At 40.9% G+C, this 25153-nt stretch overlaps 1 long non-coding RNA gene across 1 annotated transcript; it reads left to right on the top strand.

Annotated features, from left to right (window-relative positions):
- Positions 1-4352: 4352 nt before the first annotated feature.
- LOC147758671 (uncharacterized) lies at positions 4353-16391 on the top strand. Its single transcript, XR_015328050.1, has 5 exons — positions 4353-4499; positions 4965-5142; positions 5370-5444; positions 13324-13488; positions 13882-16391. It is a non-coding gene; the product is annotated as an uncharacterized LOC147758671 (long non-coding RNA).
- Positions 16392-25153: the final 8762 nt, after the last annotated feature.

Genomic DNA, 25153 nt, shown 5'->3' with positions numbered 1-25153 from the left:
ACTTTCAAGAGAAAAGGACCTCCGGTTCTTTAAAAGGCAATAATGGAGTACCAAGAACGTGTTTCATCGCTGATTCTCAGTTGCTCCTTCTATGACCCGGCCTCAGTAGCGTTATCTAGTATTGCTTCAAGAACCTGCCAGAATAGGGAACTCAATATGGGAAAAATCAAAATTTTTTTCTACCATTTCCTTTGACTATGGGACAGTTGTGCATTAAGAAGCCAGTTACCAATAAATTCTAAGCAGAAAGCTTAATACTGTCCCCTAAATATGCTTAAACGTGGAAAAGCACGTCGCAAATCCTTTACCGCAATAATACCCCGGTTTACACGTCGCCACTTCGATAGCACCTTTTGCGAATAAATTCATCGCTGGCTCAACCCCGCATGCCTCCGTGTAAATCCCTATGACTTTTCCTCTTTTTAAAGCGTCAAAAATACTAAAAGGAAAAAGTGTCGAAAAAATTAAAGGAGAACTGAGAATTGTCCCTATTTAAAAATCGTGTTCATGGTTGGCGTTGGCACACGAGCGTTGAATTTACCTCAAAGACAATTACCTTTGGAAGAATTGACGCGTATAATATTGGCAGTTGTGGATATTCATTTAAGCCAAGGGTGAGGGCGTAGTATAGCTACACGACTATAATGCTCTTCGGTTTCGTTAGGGATCTTTTCTGGTCAATGGAAGTTTCGCCCATTTTCTTTCGTCTCTTTAATAGAAATTATTACGAAGTCATACGTTTTACAAATACATGCACTTTAGTGAAAAGTGGATTAAGATAAATGAAGACATTAACACTGATTAGCAGCGTTCCTTCTGTGCCATTTTAATGGTTAAATAAAGGCTTCTGTTTAGAAGGTCAATGAAATCAAATCTTAGTTTTAGGTTTACATCCGATATATTCCACTGTCCCTTTTCATCCTCATATGTATGTATACAAATGTACGTATATACGAAAATCTCTGAGCAGTTTCGTTCTACTCTGCCAACACTCTCGATTCAATGGCGACTCTGTAGTTTGGCAAATGGAAACATAATCGAGCGAACTTCCCTTGTAGCTAGCTTTCTTTAAATGGTATAAACTCTTTGATAGTTCGTCTTTTTTGTCAGCCTCGGCCAACTTCAACAGTCACTTCATGAATTCTTCTCCGTATTTGGTCGACGTCCACGAAGAACGCCTTCTATGTCGGCATTTTCCGCCCGTTCCTCCTGATGACGTAAGACAGAGTCAAGAGGCTATCGTAATCGAGTTAGAGAATATAGCAATGTTTTTTTCCACAGATATTTTATTAGTTTCTATTCTAAGTGTAAGTATTTCACTCATTTAAGGACGTCTGCTACTACCAAATCTCCGCTTGCAAAGCAACGCCAATTGACGTATGTGACTCTGAAGCGATTTGGCTAGAAAAATGGTCAGGTCAGTATTTTTTAAGCGGCCAACAGCCGTCGTGACATCGCTCGACCATTTAAATAATTGATGGTCTCGGCTGCGGTCATGACCGCGTTACCCCTTAACAAGCTATTTCCTATTAGTATATAACTCTGAATGGAACTGCTAGAAAGTCGATGTTACCTGCAAACGTGAATATAGGCGTGCTCATCTCTAGTCACGCCATAACGCCACAAAGCTATCGGCAGTTGTCTCCGTATTTGCGATTTGGTTATTAGGCATTAAGCGTCTTCGTTTAGCCTTATTTAATATTCGTTTCTAGGGATCGGCGAGCTTTGTAGCGTTGGCGGTCGTGCGGCGGCCGCTTAAATTGCAACGCTGTTGTCACCAGGATAAATTCGAAAAATCAAATTCTACTAAATTTAGCTTCAGCTTCTATAAAACGATGTCGAAGCACGGACGGTAACGACACGCTCACAGGCATAACCTTGACGAAGCGTCTGCGTGATACAGAGGATGGTGAAGTCATCTCAATCATGCTATTCTTTCCAGTAGGAGAGCTTTACTTAGAAAAACTCACATGATTTAAGTTGGAGCATTTTCAAATGCATACGGATAACATTCTAACACTCGGCTTACTGGATTTTATTTTTAACGAAAATTTAAAAGTTGCTATTCCTCTACATCATAGTCATAACAGATAAGCAAAATCACCAGTTCGGTTGACTTTGTTCGCATCAAAGCTGTATTTTCCAACACAGATAAACGTAAATAACGTTTTAGAAGAGCCATTGCAACAAATGGTAGTACGGCACTGCTTTAGGCGTTGTATAGACCGGGCTGAAAAGGATTTGTATGGGCAAACCATTGCATTTACGCAGGCACATATTAGACGGAAGCCCATCGATAGCTAATTCAACGTTGAGATCAAATGAACTATAGGTAAGTATATCGTGAAGGACTTAGCGCCTGTTCGGCGACATTGACTAGCGTTTACATCCAAACATACAACTGTTTATTGCTAACATTTTGAATTATATATATTCAAATAGCGCCCCTTGTGCCCACTATAGAAAGCAAGTCTGCCGGCCATACGCTAACACCACCGAGATTTATCGCGTTTTGCTAAGTCACGATTACGGATCATTGTCAATAGTTCTTTATATTAGGAGCATCGGTTTCAATACGGTCAAACAGGCTTAAAATAAGGGTGCGAAAAATGTTTTCATACCGCACGTAAACTCATGAGGTCCTATGCTAGACAAGTTGTTATCTTTGACCCACCTATTTTTCAGTATGTCTTTATAAAGCATTGTCTTCTCTAACCATAAAAACCGCTTTTAAGAAAGTATACATCTTTTCTCCAGTTTTAATGACTGACTGAAATTTTCACGCGGAACCTTTAGTGTTCCGCATCGCCCTATCCTTGAAAAAACAAGACAAATGCCTTTAATAAATATTTCGCAAAAATCATTATTAAAGTGCGCCTTTTTTTGCGCTGCAGCGTACAGGATATTAGTCTACTTTTTTCTACCGTTTATAACGATCACACCAGTTTACACTTTACGACTGTTTATACATCATTAGCTGCCTGTGTATGTGCAGTGTTTCATCCATAAGAAAACACCGCTTCTTGTTATCTAAAACGATTACCGAAAATAAACAAATATGGCTGTACAAGGTGTGCGTTTATCTATGATATATATCCGTCTTTTCGTTCACTAGCGACATTCATGCTAGTACTGTAACATTATAGCAAAAGTAATACGGTAGTATTCTCGAGAGTTATCATGCACCGACCTTCGATTACGGCACAAGCGTATATTACGTTACTTTGTCGGCCACTAGGGGGTGGGGGGTCAGCGTAATCGTGAACGAGACGGCAGCTATCGTCCTCGAAGTATCTATGTTCCTACGTACTAAATATATATATGTTCATTTGTTCAGGGAGGGTGCGCAGCTTAGGGGGTGGCGAAGCAGGCCTGAACCCTAAAGTGTTTGAGTATATCTGAATATCTGTGTGTGGTTGTTAGTTGCTGCCAATGGGTGTGCGCGAACCGCCGTGCAACCTTTAGCCGAAGCGTGGGTCGCTATTCTGTATGGGAATACTCTGTGGTGGTTGTCCTGTGGGCGTGGAAGCAACTCTGCTTCGTGTCGTTTCCAATTTGAAGTGGAGGCCGTTCATTTATGGGTGTAGGAACTGAGGGGGTTCTATGGAACGCGCGAGACACTTTCAGGACGACTGGCCATAGTGCCTTAACCGCTCTAGCAACCGCACCCAGCAGGCGAGCGAGTGCCTGTCCTGTCCGGCTTCAGCTTCAGGACTGCAGTGGTGGAAGGGGTCAGGATGCTGGCTGCCTGGCGGGTCGTTTCGGCTCAGGAGTAAAACGGATAGCAGTCCGCCGACCTGTATAGGCTAAAGATTGGCGAATCGTGGGTGAACAGTTTTCAGAGGGCATTTTTAGGGAGGAGGCCATATTACAGAAGCTGCGCAGCAGCATCAGCCGACGGCGGCTGCAGACTCCCCGGAGCACAATATTCGATAGTATGGTGCGGTGCTGCTGTCTGACCCCACTTTGACTTTGCGACCCCTCAATTACCTTATACTCCTGCTGCGCGGCGCACCTCGAACTAGCCAACCTTCGATTTCGATATCAGCTGAATAACGAACAAGCATAGTCGCCCTGACCCGACGAAACCGGCTGCGCTTACTCAGACAGTCAGGATCAGACATCGCCCGTAACGAGCAGAGCAGAAGGGACAACCAGTAAGTCTGTCTAGTCCAGCAGGCGACCTGATCTGGGAAGGGACAACAGCATTACCATACACATGCAGACACACGCATACACACAAAGCACGTATCGACGACGATGAACGTACAAACATGCACAAGAGCACTACAGTTCGACGATGTTCCAAACAGAGGGTGTATTGTGCGCCAGTTTCGACGAGAAGAGCGAGCGGCCGGCACTGCACCAGTTAGAGTCAATCGCCGCCGCCTTCGAGAACGAATCATTTGTGACCATCAAATTTAATATATCAGCTGACGACGCACATGGCATTTGTGCATGTATGCATTCATTTCGACCAGATATGAACCTGTCACAAGGTATGGAATGGCTAAATCTCAAGTACGTATATGCATGTTTTGGCATTTGTATAGAATAATCGTACAAAAAAGTGCGGCAGGTGTTGTTACGCCATCGGCGCGGTGACCAATTACGTCGGTTGTATCGGTGCTAGAAGAGAAAAAGGCCTGTTCGAACATGGACAGTGGCACTCTACGCCACCCATGGAACCGTAACGTGCACACCCACAGGATGTACATATGGCTAGCCACGCCGCCATTGCCACCAGACCTTATACTCTAGAGGCCTAGCTGCTCAACCTTTAGCTCGAAGCCTCTCATATATATATATATATATATATATATATATATATATATATATATATATATATATATAGTATTTAACTAATATATATAGTTAGTTAAGAAATATTGGGTAAATGGTGGAGATATCGTACTGTACCTATGCTGACGATGCTGTATAAATCTATGCTTTTTCATTTTTAGTTTTCGGGATACTATTACAGGGCAATCAGCTAGGTGTATTGAAATCACTGGTTTTTTTCGCTGGTCATCTAAAGTCATTATTTTCTGTTCGAGTAGATCCAGCTAACCACACATAATCGTTCAGCTGATTTTTTACTTGGAAGAAGTCGCCATAGACGCACTCATATCAGCGACCACGGTTTGTATCTGTGCTTATTGGCTGGGTCGTATCCGCGTAAATTACGTGATAGGTTTAGAATTTGTACAAATATTAAACAAGCATATTAAAACAGTTGAGCTTATTATGTGGACTGTTCACAAAATGTAAGCCGCGAGCGACTAACGTATCTCAAGTGTCTATCTGTAGTATTCGAATATTTTAAAAGATCTTACTCAGAAACAATAACGATTCTCGTATTATCCTAGGAGGAGGGTAGAAACACAACGTTAACGTTCAAGGAGCGATTACTCGACAATGAGACTGCTATGGAAGCGATAATGGTAATTGTCCAATAAGTGCGGCAATGATATTTATATCTGTGCATATACCCTACGTCCTTTAGCGTAATTAAGACGATGTTGCCTTATATCAGTAGTCCTCTAACATTCAAAATCACAAAGTGGGGACCTTATGTTCAGTCGAACGTGTCCAGGTTATCAGTGACATATAGCTACACACTATGAATACCTGACCGTATAGAAGCTCTATTCAATGACTATGTGCCCTTTAACCATACGCGAGTACGCTGATAAGCCTACCGCCTATCAACTCAGGTAAGCGTAATAGCAAAAACTTTAAATATCCCATATCAGAGCAGTCTATCCATTTGATGTTTCGTAGCTAACACTCACTGCAAAACCCAGAAAGAACCAGGACATTCATAACGCCTGTTACTACGCCTATCTACCGTAGCTAACTATTTCTGCTGTTAACGCATACGATAGCCTAACGTGCTTGTTGAATTTATTTAACGAGCAAATCTTCTATGGAGGACAAAGGGACGTTTTCTCATAAATTTAGCGGGTCATTTAGACGACACTGTGTTCTATACATAATTAAATATTTATTCTAAATGCAATAAAATTCTCTATTTATTCTATTCTTGATTTTTCAGTGAAATCGAATTGTAAAAAGGCATAAGGACTGATGTCTGCGATATGCATATAACTCGACCCAGCTGTTTTACGTAAAAGTCCAATTCATTTGATACTGTTTACTTGTCTGATTAGTCTCAACCATTTTTGACAGAAGTTATTTGAAAAATATTGATACCTATTTCTTCTCAAGCTTGTAAAAGGTCAACTCAAAACATACTCTAGAGCAAACATTAATTCTATCTTAAGATATAAATAATAATAAACAATTCCAACAGCTTCCTCTCTACGTTGTAGAACATAAAGTTTGCGTGATATATCGATATAATATATAGACACGGATATAAGTGCGTTTTAGCAAAAGTCCGCTGCCTCATCTGCTTTTTTTACCTGCCCAAACGAATGTTAGCGTACGAACTATTTGATTGTACTAGAATAAAAAAAACCTAAATGGTGTCTTAGAGGAGGCTAAACGTCACATAATGAAGGTAATTCCAGATCACGTTACCTCTTTATCCTTTTCTCAAACATAATTTGACAGAAAGAACGTAACTTCTCACAACTATAATACCACATACAGTTTGACAGCTCTACCGTACATTCCTGTAAATTCTTCGACTAAGGCATCTGTTGAGCACCGAATCTGGCAAGAGCGGAGCTGGAATTTCAGTAAAGTTTGATTGGTAAAGACGAGACCTATGGATGAGACTGAGGCAGGACGGAGCGTCGTTGGCGGTGCCGATAGCGTCAGCAGAGGCTATGGGTTCCTGTGTACCCGACCCTTGTCGGCCGTAAGCTCTGTCGATCAAAGCGGCGTTGCTTGCGAAGTTCTTGGCGGAAGTGCAGGGTAAAGGACTGCGTTGCGTTTCCGGTCACGTCTTGAGTGGCGGGCAGCAGCTGCAGGCAACAGTGAAGGCTGGCTATCACTCTATCAGACCTCTATCCTCCATTTACCATTCCCTATCACGAATGGACAATCCCGTTGACACAGACTATGCTTGTCGGTAGGGGGCAGAGTATCGGGCCTGGACCCTGTTAGGGACGAAGCGGGTGACTGCCCGACGGCGGTATCTAGGCAAAGAGATGGCTACGAGAAAGCGGGCCATGACTGGCTGGCTTGTCTCAACCGGGTTGATAGTAAGTGAGTGAGATATCACGACACATAGATATCCTCCTCAGGCTAAAAAGATGGATTCTGTATTGGAACCAAACTAAAAGCTCGCCTGCCCTAGCTGCTTGATGCGCAGGCGCGACAATCCTAGTGAAGTTCATTTGACAACGAAGCACGACGACGACGACGACGGCGGCGACGGTGATTCCGAACATACACGCAATCACGGTCGATTATAGGGTAGAGAAGCATATTATTTGGATTGGGTGCGTGTTAATATACCTATTATTGTCGTGAATTATGCCCTGGACTCGTATTTAGCTCATCGCAATTTGCTTTTTTCTCTTTAATGTATTGTAAAACTTAATCGTACAGGCTGATGCAATGTGACGATTTTCAATAACGAGAAAGCGACTCCGCCCGATGATCGGTGCGACAAGGATTGCTTAAGGAGCGCATAAGCTTTTCGTATAAGCTTACTCGGCATAGTTTATGACCTTGTGAAAAGAGGCCGAACAAGACAACTGGTTCTACTTAATCATATTGAAACGATTTAGCCTTATTTATTAATGACCAGTCTTCCTCATAAAAGCGACATAGAAATAGCATTTTCAATTGCCGGAAGTAGCTAGCCACAGGTGTGTATGAAAGCTGTCTGGCTGGAGAAGTCGAAATATTTGGCGAAAAAGAGGGCCTTCCGTGCTAGAAAAGGCGATTATTTATATCTTCTCTGAATAGCACGGAAAATGCAGGTAACGAGTGCATTACCATCTAGCTATACAAGCTGCTGCTTCACAACCATGCTTATTTACTGCCATTCAACTCGATATTTGTACGTTTCAGATCAATGCTACATGTCTTTTGCCATACTCAAAATATACGATATCAGGCTATTAGGTATAAAAATTCGGAAGACGCATACTTAGGTTTGAAATACCTACATCAGCAATGGCCTAATAATTTTCACCATATTCTAACATTAAAACTTTATAACGGGCTTTATTAGTATGTAATTGACCAGCTCGTTGTCGGATGAGTTTTGCCGTAAAACCACAGTGAAGCCCATTCTTTGAGTTCACGTTACGTACTCAAAGGTTTTTCATTATAAAAAAGAATGTAGAAAATTAATACTATTCAGGGCTAATTTTTTTAAATGAGTTCGTACAAGCACGCCGAGAATAGCATCTGCAAGCTTTAGCGGAAGGCGATTCGTCCCCAGGTCGTACGCTAGTACGAACCTTTAAGGTATTTGAATCTACCAGTGTAGAGCATTCGCTGAAATGGGAGCAGATGGAGGGATTAAGAAAACTGAACAAATCAGGACATATAAAATCTCTCACTTTTAATGATTAAGGATTTCACTTGAGAAACTTTACTTAACCTAACTCTCTTTTTAAATACTGAAAGACCAAAATTATGTAACACGCCTAATTTGATCGATTCGTAAGATTCTGCGCCCTCTAGCTTTTATAGCAACGCCACAAACTTTTACTAAGACGACAGGACTATGTTAGTAATATGGATAATAACTTCAGATATATTAGATTCTAACGAACCTTTTTGAGTATTTTCTAACTTAGTTTGAGTAACTTCCGCACGAAACAGTTGACACCAGGCTTACTTACAACTAACTATGTAGAGAAAGATCACCCCCATCATCGTTTGTAACTATTGTGTCAAGGATTAACGTACTCCTTGACAAGTCACGAACAAGTTACGTAAGTCGAAGATAATTACAATTATTCCCATTACAATAAAAATAGTCCAGCAATTCTAGAAGATGAACACGTAAATTCTTGTCAGATATTTTCGTGTTTTAGGCATTATGAGGCCTTAAACTTCGAGGAACGAATGAGGAAATTTTTAATCGAAAATATCCAGAAGCATTGGTAAAAATTCAGCATTTAATTCGTGGAACTTTAGCATATGAGTACTCTTGAAAGTAATTAACCCATACCATTAACATTGTTCTTCCGCCTGATCGCCAGTATAATCTAACGGTGCAGCAACAAGATGTTTCATCAATTCAAATACTAAACATACTTCAAATTTAATATGATGATCCCGCAACGTGTAGTCGATTTTGAACTACGTCATGACCAAAGTTCAGAAAAAAAAAGGTCGATTATGTACGATTTATATAAATATATCCATCCGTTGTTGCGTCCCGATTACATGGTCAAAAAAAAGACGCCAACGTCTCAATCTATTTATTGACGGGATTGTTGAAAAACCGTTTGACTTCGGCGAATCAATATTTATCTATTTCGGCCATACTCTGTAAAGAATGAACCAAAAAAGGTCATTACGGCCTTTGAACCTGCAACAATTTATATAAATTTACACTGTTGCTGCTGTTGCCACTGCTGCAGTTGTTCCCAGCTGGTTATGATTTTTCTACTGGTGATGAGGACACGGAAAACAGTTATAGCTTTACAACTCGTAGCGCCTGCGGGACCAGTCAGCTGCTGCTACTACGTTGTAGTAGAGAGCTCTCAAGGGGGATAAGTCCACGACAGATGGTGGCAAGAGACAGTGACGTTGATGGTTCTCAGTAGAGACCCGCGGGCAATTTTAAATTGAAAGACAGGGCAAGAGTAGACCAAGGGATAGAGGAGCAGGCGGACCTGCACACCATTCGGCAAGCCTAGTAGCAGTACTTTTACTAGTCGTAGGGGCACAACAGTGTAATGGCACGGACGAAGGCAAGAAATGAGAGAATGGACCATAGGGAAACGAAAACGAGGCGAAGACGATAAAGAAAGCGATCTCGATCAAGTGCGAATCACCTCAAACAAAAACGCTGCTCTATTTTCGCGTAAGGCCGCTAATATGCTGAGACATAGAGCGATTTGCAGTAATAGGGGGCCAGGAGTGTATGGGCATGGAGTTTCAATGTGCCATTGAAGCGGTCCGAATTTCAGGTTCATGCTCAGACCTTCTGTTCGCGGGCGCGGTGCAATTCTGTTTGTAGCCGTAGAAAACTCTGTGCTTGAACGTAATGCGTAGTTAAGCTTCAGAGTACTCTTGAAATAAAATTGATAGATAATTTTAGCTCTCTTTTCCTTCGATGCTTCAGAAAAAAGATCTTAAAAAAGCGTTTCGTATTGAAGCTAACGTCCATTTCGATTTTCTCTGGATAGCATGAAAAGGTACGCAACCAGTGCACTACTACTCGCTCGTTATACGAACTTCTGCGTGGAACTTACAACTCCATTTATTCTCCGCTGTTCAACCCGAATCCTTGCGCATTTCAGATTAGCGTTATAATATTAGGGTCTTAGGTTTAAAAGTTAGGTAAATGCATATCTAGGTTTGAAGCATCCACCTGAGCAGCAACGACGGGCCGATAGTGCTACTTGTAGGCCTTAAGGGAAGCCGATCCGCCTCCGACATTTAAAGTCTCTGCTCTATCCCAAATCAACTCACGGTCCTCTGTTATGTGGCCGCACAATATAACACTGAAGGATATCGTTTTCAATGTACAAAGATGGCCCGAAGAATCGTAGAACATTTTATAGTACATAATCTTTCATACGTAAAAGTCCGCATCGGCAGAATAGGGGTTGAGTCAAAAATAAAAAGTCTTCATTTTCGATTTCTGCCAAAAAGGCGTACTTGACTTGGATCATAAGTTTCTTTGTTACAAATGACCCAAGTGTATCGAGAAGAGAGTGATTCGGTAATTAGTTAGAACTGTTATTTATACTGCTAACCACGCTTGCTTGCCTCACATGGTAAATAATACGTAGTTATGCTAACAGCTTTAAAGCAAAATACCTAGGTACCAGTGAAATATCGTATATATCAATGCGAAGGATGGTATTTTTAGATTTAGAAACACCAGTAGTTATTTAAAATATCCACTTGACGAATAAAAGCAACACTTTATTTAATAATATAATATATAATAAACCAATTATTTAGTCTATCAGCATCGGCATTTTCAACAAGATTCGCTTCTGAATTGGTGACAGCAGGTAGACAAGTTATCCGATATACGCGCCCGTAGATATCTTAAACATTCGCTGAGACAAATCTTACTTCGTGACTAAGCCAACGAGTTGAGTGTTACACGTAAAAAAATAACTCCCTTTCCAGACGTATCTTCGAAAAGCAGATATCGAACTTCAAGCGGTTTACTATAGAAGTCAAGCAGGGCATTTTAACCTTCTCTCAGTATAGGATTCGGTGCCTCGTTTCACCTCTGGTTCAATCAGTACACTTCTAATTAAAGTTGAAGTTGGGTAAATTGACTAATTCATTTTAGCTACTGACCCTGTGTCTTTATCTAATACGTATCCGTGTAGATAATCAACATGGAACAATCGTCGACTCTCCGTCAGTCATAGCTGATATTTGATAAAGATAGATTACAGGCAATCCCAATATTGCAACGAACTCCGAAGTACAACGTAAAAAAGCACAGATAAAAAGGAAAGAATCATATTGTGCGACATTGATTTCGCTAAGTTCCCCCTACTTCATTCGTTTTACTCGCTCTTTAATGAATTGCTAACAACTCCGCTCAATTGTTTAACGAAGAAGAGGAAGCGAATCTCGTGTGCAAAAAGGGTGGGGTAGTAGTACTCGAGCAGTGCGAGCAGAAGCAGTACGAGAGGAACCACCGGCGTCCCAGTACAGACAGGCAAACCAGCGCCAGCGATCACTTCATTCGATAGCAGCTGCAGTTGTCCCCATACACGACGTCGTGGCCATAATGGCGCTCGTGGCGATCCGACAGAGTTGGGCAGGAGAGAAACTTCGATAGAAGGTTTAGAAATTCTACAGTTAGTTGTCTATTTTAGGCGTAAGTTCACTCATTTACCCTCGATTGGAATAAAGGGGGAAGCTTCATCACGTCATTGGGCCATTTAGCCTTGCCGTTGAACACGTCACGACATCCTGCTTCTAAGCAAAGCAAAAAAGTGGGAATCGAGAAACAAGTAGCTGAACGACAGAGCCCAAAGAATGAAGAGACAGCATCGCTTTATAACTGGCTCGTTCAAGCAGTCAAGGCTATCTAACGTTTGTGCATTAAGTTACATAATGTATTAGCGCATTTTTCAGCAACTAGATTTCTATATTGAATTAGCTTAAAATTAATTGGTTTCACAAGTAAACCAAAATAGTCAAAGACCCAGGTTACGGGTAGCGACTCAATCGTTGTAATAACTGCCTTTCACAAACGGGTGGGCTAATTTCAAGTTTCGTTATTTAACCAGAAACGCATATTGTGTTGTTAGGTAATCGTTTTGGTTATTGCTTCTCTATTTTACTTCCTTGTGTGGTGCGACGCAAGAGCTGCCACCATTGGAAAGCCCCCGTTTTGACCCACAAAACCATGATTATGCTTGTATTTGGGTCACGAAGTTTTGTGCTGAGCTCGCACTCCAAAGATAGGTATATATGTATATAATGCGTGTATATATGTATAGAAGAGATTACGAATTTGCGCCGCGGACTTCTTGGCAATGTCAAAAAGCCCTCCGAGAAGAGAAAGTTTCCTCCATTCATTAAATTACGACGTGTGAGCTATGCTTTTGTTAACACACATTTCCTACGAGTAAGTCTGCGGGGTTTGTTTGAGTACCTTCTATTCGCCTTACGTTTTGGCCACGATCATCGTGAAGCTGTACTCTGCCCTGACGAAGATAACTACGATTAAAGCCGCTCTCTTCTTGGTCCCTTGTTTTCTCATCATCTCAAGCGACATTATTGACATGCTGCTAAAAGCCGCCTATTATCACTAGATGGCTAAATAATTTAGGCTCTCAGTTGGAGTCTGTTGTTGAGGTGCGTACCGGGCATATATTCATTTTCACTGTCCAATTATCACTGGGGTAACTTGTCGTTTTAGTTCATCAGAAAATGTTAGAACGGGTCTAAATGTTATTTGACGATCAAATGCACTCGTTATAATTATACACTTATTTAGTTACCAACTATAGAAATATTGCCGCAGAGCATACCACCAGAAGTTATCACTGAGTTACAACTGAAAGCATTACAATTGACGCTAATGAATAGACGCTGTAGACAAGCTCCGCAGAAAGAAGCTTCTATAGTTCCTTAAACATAAAACGTAAGATATTGAAATATTCAAGGAATATTAGATCTATTGACGATGATATGAAAATACGCTAACCATATATTGTACTTTGCATATTACAGGCGAACCAGTACTGAGATTCGAATAGATTTTAAAGTTTAGTTTGAACAGATAAAGCAATACATGCCCAGGGCTTTACTTATAGTTACCTGCAAGTTGACCATCAATCGTGATAAAATACGCGTTGCTTTGCGAGACATATGTGACTGAACTAACGCCAGGCAAAAGTAAGTTGCCCTCTTCAAACCTATCGAACTATTAGAAAATTAAACCATTTCGAAATGGCTGAAAATGGGTGACAAATTCGCTAAACATAGTAGCAATTGTTCTCGTTACATTACAAACGGAAAAATTAATTGGATATATAGGGCCACTTCATCACCTTACGACCATCTGATTTGTCACTCCGTCGACAATGTGCTTGTACGAAGTCCGTCAAGGAATCCGAGTTCCGCTTAGATACAATCAGTTAAATCATAGCAGATCGCCAGTAACAGAGAAAAACAGAGTGAGAACCGTAGGTTTGGCCGAGGCGAGGATTCAAAGCTTGCCTGACAATTTTTTTCCTCTACCTTAGCTCTATCTTCGTTTTATATTCGTCTTCCTTCGTCGTGTTTCAGGATCAGGAAGATATTCTACCAATCCATTGCGTGCTTTTCCGCTCACTCTTCCCGGTTCACCTCCATTTTCTCGTCCCATCAGGATAGTGATCTCTTCGTAATACTAAACGACCGCATATGGCAAGTTTTTCTCTTTCGTCACATAGCCCTTCATTAACAAGGTTTCAATACGGTTCCCATAGTATATTAAATATCGGTTCGTTCTGCTAGATTGTTCTTTGTTTGTGCACATGTTGGTAGTTATCCGCTTCTTAGGAAAAAAGACAAATTGCTTGTGTAGAACGAAGCGAAAATAAAATCGCTTTAAGCGGTGATAACAAGGCAAGCTGATTGTGTCTAGTTAAATTGCCCTGAAGGAGGTATCCTGGTATCGAAGAAGCCGTGTCGCGAGGAATGAGGATATCGCCAGAAAAAGACACATATAACAGGCCGTCGTACGACATAAAAATAAACGGTTACCCCATCTCGTTTCTGTTACGGACGGCACTACGACAGCAGACGCGACCACCATTACTACTAGCAACCTTGGGGCCAGTGAAGGTTTTCTTTGGTCCTTTTTTGCCCTGTAACTGTCAGTGGACCATCTCGGGCTGCTGTCGACTTGTCTGATACTTTTCGCTTGCCTCGCATAAGGAAATGGGCGAGTGCGGATCGTGTGAGTCTGGCTTCTTAGCCTTATATTCTACGCCAGTGGTGCGCGCCACTACCCGGCCTATCTTCATGGTATACATCAACCAGGTCGATGGTATTAGGTAACCAGTCACATTCGCCTGTGTTATAGAAACGTATTAGACACAGTTCTCATTACGAGTAGCGGGTCTTAGGGAAAACCCGGCAGTGGCGTGGTGGCCGCATTAAAGAACAAGAAGCGGTTCATGTACAAAGAACAGAAGGACTAGAGGCTGCTAGAATGTTCAACGCAAAAACGTTTTCGCTGTCTCGTTGGGATGGATCAAAAGCTCATTATTGTTTCCCCATAGCTTAGCTCTTAAAGAAAATGCGCCTGTCTTGCTCTCCGCCTTGTCCCCCGCACACTCCTACACATGGTCAGATACACACGTGCACATATGCACACAGGACCTACTCATCGGGAAGCCTCCAGCCCCCGTGCTCCTCATGCTTGACTTGCGTTTTCCTTGGCCGCCTCATCTTTCTGAGCTAGCCACGAGCATCTGACATGTTAACGTTCATCTAATAGGCATCTTCCGTAAAGCAGGCTTTTGTATCTGTTCTCATCTAATCTCTTTCGTGAGTCTACAGGGTCGAAGGGACAAAGAGGGTTTGCCTTCCTCCGATGCATGGTGCTACCTCGTTTCACCACTTCACTATTAAATGTTTGAACTGACGGGGCATTTTTAAGCAAAAAAAATTTTCTTTGGAAGAAGATGGCCTTTTCTTTGATTTAATTTGCCCTTTAGCTCTGCCCTGAGATCATATCCGATATTTCTAGTAGTAGATTGCGGTAGCCATTGCGTGGTCTTCTAGGTATTATTGTTTAACGAAATCGAGGAAAAGCCGGTATTAGAAACACAGCAGAGCTTCTGGGATTGGTCATGATCAATGTTAACACTTGTATGCAGGGATACGTGTTGGATGTACATGCATATCTTCTTCAAAGTAATTGCGATTTGTGTATAACACACTGCCACTTGCTGCGTCTGCTCGTATACATTCGTAATAATAATAATAATAATAATAATAATCATAATAATAATAATAATAATAATAATAATAATAATAGCTGTTGTTGGAACAGAGTGCGGGTCAGGTTCAGATTCACTAGAACATAGAATCTACTGTTATGTATTATACGACTTTTCTGCGGATTCAGACGAGGTAACAACGTAAGGCTAATTCTCAATAACGGTACAGTCACGTTCATACGTCTTGAATATTGGCCTGGACTGAGAAACCTTGTGTAGTTTTAATTCACTCATTTATTTATTAGTTTCTCAGATTAAATAAAAAGAAAACGTAAATCGGGGAGGTTAATACTGAAAGCATTCTATAACGACAAATAGTTTTTCAAGCTAACATTCGAAGCAGCGAATTCTAAAAAATAAAATTTTAACAAAAATTAAACTTCTCCTACCGAGAAATAATATCCTGATAATAATATTATCCCATTATCTCGAAATTATAGTCAAAGGCATCTGGAACGAATAGGCCTAATCCGAATAGATTTTAAGATAGATTCATAGCTAGGCATTGTTAGCATGACGTAAACGTGTTTGGAAATAATAATGCGTTACATAGCAATATTAATGCTAATTTAATATATGTGTACGTTTTGTTAGAATCATTAATAACCAATAATAATTTTATAATAAAAAATTGGCATCCGTTTTCCAAGATATCTACTAAGGGTCTTCACCATCTTACGACTGCTTTATATAAAAGTTTTACATCAACTTAATTAGCAAGGCGAAATCAAGTATTAGGAACGCTATATTGAGGACCTAAAGTGAGGCCCAAGTAAACGTGCTTTAACAAACTCTTACCGACAAGCATCAGAAAGTGGCACATGTTATATTGGTAAAATAACATGTCATGGTAACAAGACGTGCAGGTCTATTGGCTCACGTTATCGACACAAATGCTTAGGATGTACTTGTGCGTACGATATGCTCGAACGTTTTAGGCCGTTGAAAAGCCTTGCCTCAAGTGCTCTGGTCTGGTGCGAAGATCGATACGTATGTCCGCCAATTATCGTTACGTATAACTTCCACTTAGAGTGCGTTTTTTTGTATTTGGATCGTTTGTATGCTGCCGAAGCAGCAACACAGGAAACGTGCGACGCGGTTTATCACATTTAAATCTGTAAGTTGCATGTATCGAGGATTTCGCACGTATGGGTAAGTTAATGTGATACTTATAAGCTCTCTGTCTTGATTCATTAAGAGAAGTTGCATTTATAACGAATGACTTCTGAACGAATGACAGTTGATTACGGTTTCGCTTACTCGTCTGCCATTGCTAAACTCGATCTCGTTTTACATATCTACTGCAGTCATGTACAATTGGCTTTCTGGGTTAATGTAGAATAGTCTATTCAATGTTTTATATGTAATAGCCATTTTTAAATGGTTGCTTTTAATTTAAAAGCTTCTTACGGACATATTTTTTCACTATAATAGTCTCAAGATGACATGTTTACTCGAAGATTACTAAATGTCAAGGACAAAGGTACGAGTTACTGCTTTCAGAAGCTTATGGGCCACCGGTACCCGTAGAATTGTGAGTTCCAGGAATATTTTATTGTGTCAGTGTAAAAGGCACGCCCGTTTCCGTAGCGCTGGTGGTGCAATTGGCAGAAAGTAATTGATTACGAGCCTTTCCCACAAGGCACGATCTCCAATTTGGAGTTAACTCGTACAGTCTTTAATGAGACAAGGCTGCCTGTTCTCTCCTAGTCAAGAGCGTGGCCTCAATGAATGGCGAATATGACTCTTCCTTTTTCATATCAAAACAATCCCATGCCTCCTGCAGAGTTTATACGTTACAGGAAGGGAAAAACATTTTGTATGTGCTGTGTTTGCGAAGTAACGGGCGAGACTTATCTAAGAGGCAAGCAAATTTTCGCTGCGACGGGTTCTGCGTGTTTCCAGAAACCTTATCGTTTGTAGTTTTCGTTTACTGCTGTATCTAAATATACTTCAATACTAATCAATCGGTTCGTTGCCTATACTTTCATGCTTCAGCATTAAAAGTATATCAGTGTTTCTTTTGCTTTTTCTTTTAAGAAAAAGCAAGACTCTAGTAGTATCACGTTGCCTCCCTCAAGCTCCGATACGTTGTTTAGCTGTCGATACTAACTACTCTGTCCATGACAAATGGTCGGGCCAAAGTGTGACGAAGTCAAGCAACAACTTCCTGCAATGTGGTTCAATCACTCACAACAATGAGAACTAAGAGACACAGAAAGCCTTCCGACAATTTCAGAGTGAATATATTTTGAACCTATCATGCCGACCCTCCTCCACGACGTACGGAGCTTTACATCTAGATGCGCATATCGAATTTCTGATGAGCAAACGACATATCGACATAAGCGAATTTCATAGACACCGACGCCGCTAAATGCGCCGAATATTGTGACGGCGCTCGCGTATCGTCTGCTCTAAAAACAACCATCACAACAACAACGAGAACGATAACGACTCGTTTATACCACATTGACACTAAGCTAAACACTTGATATGCGTCTAAACTTGGTACGAGAAATGCTTGCAATTGGAAGAGTGAAGATAGAGGCTAGAAGAAAGCAATGACCAAAAAAGTGGTCATGAGAGTACAGAGTTGGCCTCCCTAGTTTGACGTTGCCTACGACGTATTTGCAGATAGACGGGCGTAGACCTGCCGAAACTACCAGTTGGTGGCAAGACATAGGGGGGCGCAACAGTGGAACTAGTGGGTCTATGGAAAGAAGGATAGAATGAGCGTGGGATGGTAACCAGCTATGCTAGACGGGGCGAGATGGGACAGGATGGATAACACGGGGCCCAGTGGCCCTGGACAAGACACACGAGATCGGCGGTGTAGCTGTGATGTGCCAGTGAGCGCAAGGACTTATATATATATATATATATATATATATATATATATATATATATATATATATATATATGGATTGCACACATTCGGGGTTATCGGTGGTAGCTACTCACTGTAGCGGCGGATCGCAGGCGTGGCATTCGGCTGGCACCGGCAGCAGTCCCGCTGCCCCACCGTCGAACGGGTGCAGATCGGTCGTCAGTGGATCAAGTTGTCGACCGGCGTCGAGCAAGACTACTTCTCGTTCCGTTCTTCCAGTTTCTTCGGCCAAATCCCCTTGATGGATATTCCTCTCTATTCGGGCGCACAACCCCTTACCGCTTACGCCGGCACGGTCCCTCCGTGCGTTTCGTTCACTACGCTCCCCATCCCCACCGCCCCGACCTTAGCCAGCGTTTCGTCTACGATGAAGCGAAGAATAGAACGGCTTTACTCACTCCCGTCTACGATAGATATATTGCCATAAAGCCTTGAGTTTCACTTGAGCAGGAAACTTTCTTTTCTTCTAGCCAGAATGAAAAAAAAAGCAACCAAACAACGCCCTGAGCTTCCGTCCTTGCTACTCTTCGAGGACGTGATGGTTCCGCTGGGTTGTGGGCTGTTATTGTCAGGCTAGGGCTTTGCATTTAAGTATACGCTTACAACAATAGCTGAAAGTGAAGTGTACATTGGCTCGATTGAAGTGATGTCCACTTTTTTCTCAAATCGGACAAGAATTTTTGTTGGCTGGGATATAGTCTCCTTTATGTTGAACATCTCCTCCATACACAACGACTTTAAGCGATATAGTCCCTATAGAACCTAGCATAACTAGAATGTACGTAAAATTATGTGTACACGAAGCTTACAGACTATGGTCAATTCTCAACTGCATTCAGATTCAATGGTTATTTTTACTACATTGAGAGCAATAGTTGTAAAGAAGTGTATGATTATATATTTTATTATAAATTTCAAGTAAAACTCAATAAGAGGCAAACACTTTTTAAATTTGTATTCAAGTTTTTTTTTTATTTCTCAAGGTACGTTTACAGGTACAGGTAAATTGTTCCGAGGTACTTGTAGTGAGTGTTTGTGTGCAGGTGATTTTTCGTTCTTTATAGTTTATGACTACTCATAACTAAACTCAGCTTCCCAGAAATGTTGTTCGCTAGTATTCTGAAGGTCTGCCATATATACAATCATTATTACGACTGGTTCGCTCATTATCGACTAACTGACATAGCTAGAAATCTCCATTTTCTAAATGAAGAATTTAATGTAGCTTTATAGGGGGCTCATATTAAGTACATTCTAGTCCAATCGCCAAGTTGATTTTGGTCAAAACGATCTAGCGTTTAGTAAAAGAATAACCCATAATAGGAAGCCTGCAATTTTTACAATTCACTATAATGCTAAAAACAAATCGCAAGCTACTAACAACCGATGCTCACTATAATAAATACATAATTTACATTAGGCCTAGCCTCGTAGTGCAACTTTGTCCATTAGAAATGGCTACCCGAAAACAGAACTAACATTTTTATCAAAGAAGCGCACTAACGACTGCCAACCTCCTGCCGAAGAATACTACCTAAATCTAACACTCAGCTGTTACTGTTCAAAGGAAAGCTAACTGTTGCCTTCCCATAAAGAAAGCTAACAGCCCAAACGCTAGGTACGTATTGTCCGTTTAGCCCCACCGCTCGCGCAATCGTGTTCAAGTAGAACTCGTTTCTCGCTTTCTTGTACTGGCCTCGCACTTGCAGACTCGGTATTCATGGGTGTGACTGCTGATGTGGTGGAGCGCATACCCTACGGGCCACATCCGATGGCTGTGGTGAACTCCCAGAGCAAGCGGAGTTCTTCATAAGAAGAGTTCATTTGAACAAGAAATGGTCGCACATTGGGTCCCCACCGAGCAGACGAAGGGAAACAGCAAAGCACCAAGATAGCAGTTTTCTATTACAGCGTTTGCTGCTTCACGTGGTTTTAGTTCTTTTACTACTACCGCTACTCAGTAGTTCTACCACCCCTGACACCATTCATTTCGGAGTATAAACAAACTAGCTCGGAAGGAGTTTGCCCTTTTCTTTCCTCTGGGCATTAAATCCACATAACTCCACAACCTACATTACTAGGCTGCTTTCGTTTTCAGGCCTGCCCAGGTTTTTGCCGCACAACCACTCACACTAGTTCATCGTACGGCCTTCTTGTCGTGCCCGTCACCCCCCTCCAGTGTGCATGCTCATTTTTCGTCACGTGGTAGAAGCCCAACGCTAACAGGGGCAACGGGTATAGAGGTTTAGGCGGACGCGTAGGCAAAGTTAGGGAAAATGGTGGGACGAAGCGTTAGTTTTTAGGGGAATGACTCGATGTGAGTCAGCCTATGTAGGTCCTGTTACTCTCTCACGAATCATTGCTGACTGGATGTGTTACGACATATTAGTTTAGGTTTGTCTGCAAGCAGCTAGTGGGAACTAGTATTACGAATTCTATATATCAGTGTTCGTAGATTACGTATATACATACGTTTTAGGTAGACAGGGAATGGACTCTTCACAAAGGAGCATTATTCTCAGAGATCTTTGAAAAATGGTTAAGAAGAAACCGGAAAAGGAAAAAGTAGGAAGGATGGAGATGATATGTGAGGTTGACATGCAAACACGCCACCCGGAACATATTGAGTAGAGAACAAGTTATGATTCTTATTGTGATTGTATTAATATTGTTAGAGGTTAGATGGGCACACTGAAAGCGATAAAAATTGAAGCTGGTCTCGATATAGATTCTACTCCTCATGATTCCACATATTCGCTTATGATGTATTTACAAGAAAGGTAAGTAATCCTCAAACAAAAAAGCGGAGAGCGTTTCATCTTTCTCATGTATTCTCCTATTATCAAGGCACACCAGTGAGGAACCTACATTAAGCACTAATTATATCACCATACCTAAGGCGGTCGTGCAATAAAATATATAAGGCTCTCACAGTGACTCTGGCATCGAACTTATTCGTCTTGCGCCCAACTTATGTGGCTCTAAAAGTTCCATCAAGCAGACAAAATAAAAACGATTTACAAATAAGACTCCAAATTTACTTCAATTAATAGATTATAGCTTCTTTTTTTAATTTTTACTTCTCTTGCTACACGTGTAGTATAGCAGCCTGAGTTCATTTGATTCTACAATTAATTACGATCTTAAAACATGTTAAAGCCAAGAATAAGTGTTTTTTCCTTCAACGTGGCCGGTTTGCGCACCGCAAAGGGGCACGGACGAAAATTCGCTATTTCTGATTAGAGAAAAATACCCCTTAAATTCGAAACGTTAGTAAGGCGCGCGGACCTATATTTCGTGATCATTGCGAATCAGCTCAATGTGAGTAATAATGTTTTTAAAGGAACTTTGATTATTTTTTGCAGTATTTAACGAAAACAATTGTAGACTTTACTCTGGCTGTTTTACATGAAGGCGGACCGTTTCTACTTGAGTTCATTACCTGTATGCGATATCCTTCAAAAGATTCTGGTCCGTACCTATGAATAACAAGTTGGAAGTTGTGCCAAAATGTATGTCGACAATTGTAAGATATACACAGGCGGCGGCCCATAGCGACACATTACAGCTGTTCATTATTGATAGAGTTCAATCTTACACTGCAGTGAGCTGATCTCCATCTACATACATTTATGTTACGTTACTGAAATTGTTTCTTATTCGTTTCTCATTAAGCTTAAAAAAAGTCATCATTTCCATATGTGTTAGAAATGTAAACACATATTTAATTGGGACATATTTGAAGGCTTTAGCCTAGAATGCGGTCAAACTTCGAACATTAGTAGAATCCATTGACCTTAATATGGGCGCCTTCATCCTTCAGCCCTGGATCAATTCAAAGGTTTGTAAGCAATGCTCAAAACGAAATTATTATAAACATTCTGTAACTGATAATGATCATCGGTCCGACCTCTGCCAACTTTGTTATTCATGACGAGATGCAGCTATATCAAGTTGAAATTACGTCAAAAAAGCATAATAACTTAAATCTAGATATGCGATTCAAGTATTATAAACTATCACAGGTAAATCTACAGAGATATTGCAAGGGTTTTGAAAATTCGCTAACGAAGTTAGGTTTCAGGCTTCCAAAGAGATCCTTGCGGTATTTAATGTATACTTTTAGGATCACTCCATCTTAACACAGTTCTGCGTATAATGACGCAGTATTAACTTCGATATAGTATTAACTAACTTTGTGAATGAGAAGGCGGCACAGGAGAAGGAAGCGTAAAGGGTCCTTTTCCGCCATTGTACGAATTTATTTCAACGCTGGCAAGTATTGTCAACAAGTTCGCTTTTAAGCATTTCTCTTTCCAACCACTTTAACTGCAATAATAATTACACTCTTGCCAGACCTGTATTGCATTGCCTGTGCCATTAACAACTGCGTGGCCACTAATTATAATTGAAAACTCAAAAATCAAATCCGAATTGGCTCATTGGGTGTAGTTATTTTCCCAATGTGTACCTATTAGTGCACGCGATAATTCCTGGCTATGTCTATCATATGGCCCGATCTAAAACGAAGAAAATCGTTAGCTGCCTTTTATTTTGTTTAAGCTTATTTTAACGTCAATAAAATCGACTATTCTTATAACTTAATACTAGTTTGTTTACACGGTAGTCATCTTCGCAGGTTTTTTTTTTAGAAGAAATAAGCCATTAGTTCTGTAGCGGATCTATAAATAAATGCGAATTAAAAAACCTCAGTCCCTTTTACATGTTGACGTTGAATTTCAGCCAGCTAATTATTTTATTTACTAGGCCGTTTCAGAGTTCCGTTTCAGGTGCGAGACGGCACTTTCCATGGTCGGAGGTGATCGTTTCTTACAGTATACTGTACAACCGCTTCACCAGCGCATGCGGTTACCGGGATCGTTAGAAATATACGGATGCGGCCGTGCGCGGTTAAAAAACCTTCTACGAAAGACTATTTTTTTGCCAAAGTTATTTTCGAATGTTGCTTGTGAGCAGATTTATGAAATTTAGCATTTTGAAATTATGGGTTGCGTAACGTGTTCATCTTCCGGTTGTTGGTGTCCACTATTCAATACAATATTGTGTAACCTCAATACAGAACGTATTTGTGGAAAAACACCAAACGACAAACTTGAAATCTATATTAACAAAAGTAATTTCACGAACCGAACATCGGAATCTGGGCGCAATATCGTTAGGGTGTTTGCGTCACTAGTGCTTGCCTGAAAATCTAAAGTGTTATTATAGTACGAGAAACAATAGGAAAGGGCAATTGTACTCGACGTAAGCTAATTAGCGGACTATGTTAGGCGCGAACTTAAGACAAGTTTCAAACGTTGAATTTTGCAATGAGTTAAAATTTGACGCGCAAACCTAGCTTGCGACGACGAAAATTGCACATAAAAATTTCTATTCGTTTAAGTTGCGGACACCTTCCTGTTCAGACGGATTCATACGTTGCTATGGACGTGCTCTTTACTACAGAAAGAAGGAAGGCTTTTATGCATCACGGAAAAGAGGCAGCTTATTGCAACGGGTCTGCACTTGGCTGATCCACTAGTTTTGCAAAACGCGTTATTCTACAAGACGACTTATGATTGTAACGTTTTTTCAGGCAATCTTCAGTTCTTCGGGTACCACGCTAACTTCTATTGAATCGAAGACGAAGTAAAAATATCTTCACCCAAATAAACAGGTTAATTCGTGACACTCTCGCATGTCATGGAAATATTGTCTTGCACCTATACGTCGTGACCTCTTCTAGATTGCAAATGAGACCTTGCGCAGCTGACAGCATTCACGTAAGTTAGCTGATATTAAAGTTATCGAGCTTAGATTTCCTGTACACACTGGTTAACACGCTTACGCTTAGCCGCAGCCTCTTCTAATCTAGGAAGATTTCTAAATAGTAAAGAAAAAGTAACAGACGGAAGTGAATCACCATTAACGTCAAAAGTGATTGCTAGAATTTCTCTATAATCGCTGTTGATCCAATTACACAAATCCTAATCAGTATTGTATACGATCAACGCTGTTGCAATGTAAGCAGGTGCCTAGCAGGCCCTCCAAAATATTTAGGTGTCCATCAAAATGCATACATATTCTTATGTTATTGTTTCATGAGAGACAGATCCACACTTCCGTACATGGCAACTGTGCCCTGCATAATACTATCTCGTGAAAGCTGTAAGGCTCTGGTTACGTCCATCATTCAAGGAACGCGTACTCAGAGATCATCATTCACTCATTCTTTCCCGTTTCGCATCGATGTCGACTCGTAGTACTTCTTGTGAACGTACCTGACCGCTGATTACAACGTTAATGCAGACCCCTACTGAAAATTCACAGTAGTTGTTCGTTTGTATAACGAACGATACTTTGTACCTACCGTTAGTCTGTATTAGGCATGCTTTTGTGAATCAAATGCAAGTCTCAACATACATGCTTTCGCCAGAGTAGCCATGTGTTAAACGTTTGAAGGGTCATCGACTGGGACATTTACTATCGAAATCATCTTTCTAAATGATTGCGTACTATATTGTTCGCTTGCCGTTTCACAGGTCTTCGAAGGGATGTGCTTTCCATCACCCGAGTAAAGCTGCTAACAAAAAATTATAGATACTATTCGCGAACAGAGTCTATATGCTACAAATACAAGCATAGACTTTCGATGTGTGTCGAAAAGCTCGAAGTCGTA

Source organism: Varroa destructor, unplaced genomic scaffold (genome assembly GCF_002443255.2).
Source record: "Varroa destructor unplaced genomic scaffold, Vdes_3.0 BEIS01000001.1, whole genome shotgun sequence".
In the NCBI taxonomy this organism is placed as follows: domain Eukaryota; kingdom Metazoa; phylum Arthropoda; class Arachnida; order Mesostigmata; family Varroidae; genus Varroa; species Varroa destructor.
Note: the sequence above shows the minus strand (reverse complement) of the source record. Positions and strands in the feature narration are given on the sequence as shown.